The 6000-nt window shown below is 37.2% G+C and overlaps 1 protein-coding gene across 1 annotated transcript in view; it reads left to right on the top strand.

The window, feature by feature from the left end:
• Nucleotides 1–6000, top strand: part of AIG1 (androgen induced 1) — a 233637-nt gene that overhangs the window by 186928 nt on the left and 40709 nt on the right.

Genomic DNA, 6000 nt, shown 5'->3' with positions numbered 1-6000 from the left:
CTGGGAGGATCCCACATGCCGCGGAGCGGCTGGGCCCGTGAGCCATGGCCGCTGAGCCTGCGCGTCCGGAGCCTGTGCTCCGCAACGGGCGAGGCCACAGCAGAGGGAGGCCCGCGTACCGCAAAAAAAAAAAAAAAAATTGTTAGGACATCATAAGGACTCTCCCTCACCGCATCCTCCCCGGCAAGTCTGGTCACACCTCTAGCCCTGCCTGCAGCCAAGTACCCACAAGAATGCAGGTGCTCTGAACGTGTACACACACACACACACACACACACACAGAGCCATCCTTCAACTTTTTTTTTTAGCATACATGATTTGTTTTATTCTCATATTTATAATAGAGAATAATAAATACCATCACATTGTTACTTGTACCAAATGGTCCTCATTCCCCCCACCACCTCCTTTTTTTTTTTTTTTTGTAACATCCTTATTGGAGTATAATTGCTTTACAATGGTGTGTTAGTTTCTGCTTTACAACAAAGTGAATCAGTTATACATATACATATGTTCCCCTATCTCCTCCCTCTTGCTTCTCCCTCCCACCCTCCCTATCCCACCCCTCTAGGTGGTCACAAAGCACCGATCTCATTACAGTTGTCACAGGATATAAGAAAAACTAGATATCCTGACAACCGTAAAGGCAAGAACTGTGGTCTGCCGTCGTGGAGACCACCATGAGTACTGCTCCACTGGAATCCAGTAAACCAAATGCCACAGGAGCTAGGCCCAACAATCTCATTTTTAAGAAGCTCACCTGGCGATTTGATGCATCCATTACTTTGAGGACATTCCCAGAGGTCTGCCTGTACTCTACAGATGCAAATAAGTGGATTCGGGGTTGCCGGCTCTCTCACTATCCAGGTAGGCAGGGGCTGGTCTGGCACACCTCATGTTCAAAAGCTGCTTTTGCTCCCAAGGAAGAAACAATTCTTTTTGTCTTTTTTTAAAAATTCATTTTTATTGGCAAATAGTTGATTTACAATGTTGTGTTAGTTTCTGTTGTACAGCAAAGTGAGTCAGTTATACATATACATATATCAACTCTTTTTTAGATTCTATTCCTATATAGATCATTACAGGATATTGAATAGAGTTCCCTGGGCTATACAGTAGGTCCTTATTAGTTATCTATTTAATATATAGTAGTGTGTATATGTCAATCCCAATCTCCCAGTTTATCCCTCCCCCCCTCCCCCCTTGGTAACCATAAGTTTGTTTTCTACATCTGTGACTATTTCTGTTTTGTAAATAGGTTCATTTGTGCCATTTTTTTAGATTCCACGTATAAGTGATATCATATGATATTTGTCTTTCTCTGTCTGACTTATTTCACTCAGTATGACAATCTCTAGGCCCATGCATGAGGCTGCAAATGGCATTATTTTGTTCTTTTTTATGGCTGAGTAATATTCCATTGTGTATACATACCACATCTTCTTTATCCATTCCTCCGTTGATGGACATTTAGGTTGCTTCCATGTCCTGGCTATTCAAAAAGATACATGTATCCCATTGTTCACTGAAACAATTTTTAATCTTTGTTCATATGGTATGGTAGCAGCACTCTTCTATTTGAAAAAAAAAAATACTTTGGAGAGAAGGAGAAAGACCAGAGAAATGGCAGGTGAACAAACTATTAAACAAATCATTAAACAAATCTTGTTTAATATTTTTTGTGTTGTACACTCTGACTGCAGCCACAGATGCTAGAGCTCTAAAGTAATCTTGAGTGCTCCCCTAATTCATCCACTCCACTTGCCTGAATCTGTACTATCACACAGCATATATTTTTATCCTTCTATTTATTCCACAGCAAAGTTTATTATAAAACTTCCCTTTAGTTTATAGGCTACTGAATGCCATCACAGATAATGAAAATATTTTTCCCCATAGCAAGTCCAGATCCTTCTTGTGTCACGTAAATTCATTTCTTTAATCTTGTTAAATACCATTAAGTTCCTCCATCAATACCTAAACTTCCTACTCATCTGTCTTTCCATTTTTCTGGCAAAAGAACACCTGTTCATAAATAAAATAATTTAGCATTTAGAAGGTACAGCTACAATTTACAGATAATCTGTTCCAGTGCATAGGTGTGTCTCTGATTTTATGTGAGATAATTTATGTGGTACAGGGGCCTGGCATTAAATAGTATTGAATCACCTGGTGAAAAGGTAGTTCCCCCTCAATTATCTTTCAGTCCTTCTGATTTCATTTAGAAGAGTCTGTATTGCATTCTAGTATGTCTTTAATGCCCCTCTAATACTGACTAACATCCCTATTTAGCAGGCCTCAGAATCAAACAGGCAAACATGTCTATCAAACATTTATTAAGATCAATTAGTTTTCGTTATATTTGTTTTTGTGGTTATCTTTCTTAATGTGTTCCATTTATGAGAGTTTATAAATCTCATAAGTTTTCCTTTAAATGTATTTATTTAAGAAAAAATGTGAATTGACTAAGAAAATAATTTTTTTTTTTAAAAATCAAGTAGCATGCGACAGGACTGCGTTAGGACTTTTGACTTTAGTAGGCACTTTGCATTTGTGGGTCCCTTCCTCCATATAATATTATTCAGAATGCTTATATAACACAGGAAAGAACTCATTTAGTAAAATCTGTTTTTCACAGTGAAAATCCTTTTGTTTATTTTGAGGCTCAACCAAAAAATAGTTCTTGTCTGTTGAGAGACATCGTAAGTGATCTTCAGTCATGCACTCCCACAGGATTTTTGAGTCAAAGATTATTTAACTCTGATATCTTTTAAAGATATAATTCTAATATAGAAAACAGAGCATGGAATTTGGAGACAGACGGAACTGGTCTTGAACCCTCTCCAGACTTAATAGCTCTGTGATCTTGGGCAAGACAATTACCTTTTATGAGTCTTCATTATCTCATCCTCAGGATGGAGTTGGTAACTCCCACTTAAGATATGGTTTTGAAAATTAAATTATCTCCACCAATATTTATTGAGCCCCTCCTATGTGCCAGGCTCTTTTTTAAGTGCTACAAATACCACAGTGAACAAAACATAAGCTTCCCATTGTTGTCCAGCTGATGGTCTTATATGGAGTTGAATATTTCCTTGCTGGCTCTTAAGTCATTGAAGCAGAGTATTGCCTGGGAGTGGATTAGAACTGAATTTCTTGTACTCCTAGTTCTAAAATAATTATCCCTCTTGCTGCTACAGATTTTGAGTCACAATTAGCTACCAAAGGTTACTTAGAGATTCAGCAAGACCTTTTGTAGATTTTTTTACAGATTTTTTTTTTTTTTTTTTAGTTCATAAAACTTCAGCTACCTTCAGGGAAACATATTTGCTATAAATATTTTGCACTATTTTTACCTTTGTTAATATATATTGTTTATCAGTAAACATAATTTAGTTCATAAAACTTCAGCTACCTTCAGGGAAACATATTTGCTATAAATATTTTGCACTATTTTTACCTTTGTTAATATATATTGTTTATCAGTAAACATAATTTGCATTATAAATTTTTAGAAAGGCAGATACACATTCTTCAGTGCCTGAAAATTCTTGATGAGAAACTGTTACCCTCATATAACATTTGCTGCTGGCCAGACTGACATAGGCACAGCTAGCCACCAAAAGATCTTTTGTCCTCACTTATGGAACAAGTAGCTCCTTTTTAGTGGTGATGATGCCAGAAATGGAGTGATCTGGAGAGATTTTCATCTTTCAAAGAGATTTTTTTTTTTTTTTGCCTGGCATCACCAAAGCACATCCTAAGCTTTCCAGGTATGACATCTGATGATCAGCAAGTAGGCTAGGTAAAATAAAGTTAACTGGATAACTGGATAAGAATATTCAGATTAGTTATTTGAACTTATATAACTTTATAGAAAAATGAGTGAATTTTTACTCAGTTTGGAGCAATGGAGGAAGAGGTAGAGCTTAGATATATTTTAATATTAATGAGTCAAAAATAACCTCATCATTCTACAACCCACACAGGCTATTAGAGTCAGCATTATCTTCAGTGTAAACGTTTCATTTGCAGGTATTTTTCTTCTACGATTGATTCGATAAGTCTTGGCCTTAGTGCTAACTATATATTTGAATTTTACATGAATGCACAATTGTAAAACTGTTGTTGGCATCTCAAATTGTTGGTGAAATTCCAGGCCAATGTTATCTGAGGTGACTAGATTATAGTGAAAAAAAACAATAAAATAGATCTTTAAAATACATACTGTCTCTGTTTTAACACACATGTACATTTTGTGTGGTTCCCTTCAGAGCTAATTATACTGTTTTAAAACAATAACAGAGAAGCAAAGGATAAGGAAATATAAAGCTGCCCAACTGTGGAATCACCCACCTGACAGTCTAGGCATACCATAGTCTAATTACCATGTATTGGCAGTCAGAACAGTTACATAGAGGAGAAAGTTTAAAGCAAAGAATTTCCAGTGTCTTATTATTTCTTACAATATCCTGTCCATTTTTTCAATGAATATAAACAACAAGTTGCTCCAAAGATGTTCGCTTTGATATCCCCACCATGTCTTTTCCTGCCAAGGCCTACCTGTCACCTGGTTCCATTTTACTACAATACTTATTAGAGTTTGAAAATCATAACATTCAATTTCCTGCCTTTTCCTTGAATATGCAAACGATACAGCAAGAGAAGAACAAAGATTCTTTCATGGCTGTTAAGGAGTATCCTTAATAAAGTCCAAACTTGCCGGTGGTTCAGTTCTCAGTTCCACCGTCTTCTTACTCTTGGGAAACTTTCCAATGCTGGAAGGTAAATCTATATCCTGAGCCAGTTTTACCTAAGAAGCTCTTTTTCCCTTATATCTGTCCACCAAATTTCAATATCAAGAGTATTTGACTTTCTTCTTACCATACGGAGGGGTTAAGTTTTATCCCACCCTGCCCTACTGAACTGAGTATCTGGAGTGGCCGCTGGGTTCGAGAAACAAATGGAAATGTTCCACGCAACTTCTTTGGAGTCTATCTTCCAACATAGTATCTAAATCCATGCACTGCTGGCATCCTTTCTGGAAGCTCATTTGGCTTTATTTTCCAACCTGCTGCTGGTTCACACATAATTTGGCATTAGGTATCAACAGACTTAAAATCTTCATAGCCTTTGACTATAAGAAAATAATTTAAATCACTATGTTGTACACCTGACACTAATATAATATTGTAACTCATCAATACTTCAATTAAAAAATTAAAAATAAATTTAAAAAATAGTTTAACATTCAAAGACTTCTACAAAAGATATTCATCATGATATTTTTAATAAATTAAAAATTGAAAATCTTTTACTACTTAATGTCCAGGAATAAGAATCAGTTAAATAAATGTTGGTCAGGGAATTCGCTGGCGGTCCAGTGATTAGGACTCGGCACTTTCACTGCTGGGGCCCAGGTCCAACCCCTGGTCGGGGAACTAAGATCCCACAAGCTGCTCGGCCAAAAATAAATAAATAAATAGGTACATCTATAAAATGGAGTTTTAAGCAGCTCTGGTCAGCATTTATATTCTAGAAGTATTTCTGTAATGGCATATCAAAAAGTCTCATGCTGGGCTTCCCTGGTGGCGCAGTGGTTGAGAGTCCGCCTGCCGGTGCGGGGGACACGGGTTCGTGCCCCGGTCCGGGAGGATCCCACATGCCGCGGAGCGGCTGGGCCTGTGAGCCATGGCCACTGAGCCTGCGCGTCCGGAGCCTGTGCTCCGCAACGGGAGAGGCCACAACAGTGAGAGGCCCGCGTACCGCAAAAAAAAAAAAAAAAAAAAAAAGTAAAAAGTCTCATGCTATAATCTCAAACAAAACTGCATGCACAGTATGATCTTAACTTCTTAACTGTGTATAAATAATATGAACAAAGAGTGAGGGAAAAGAACGTATAGCAAAATATTAACAGTCGTAATTTTTATTCCTTTCTTATGTTCCAACTTTTTTCTCTATATCTCTTTCTATAATTTCTATAATTTCCTGTAATGGGCA

This window comes from Physeter macrocephalus, chromosome 10 (assembly GCF_002837175.3).
Source record: "Physeter macrocephalus isolate SW-GA chromosome 10, ASM283717v5, whole genome shotgun sequence".
In the NCBI taxonomy this organism is placed as follows: domain Eukaryota; kingdom Metazoa; phylum Chordata; class Mammalia; order Artiodactyla; family Physeteridae; genus Physeter; species Physeter macrocephalus.
The sequence above is the reverse complement of the archived record's forward strand: the minus strand, read 5'-3'. Positions and strand labels throughout refer to the sequence as shown.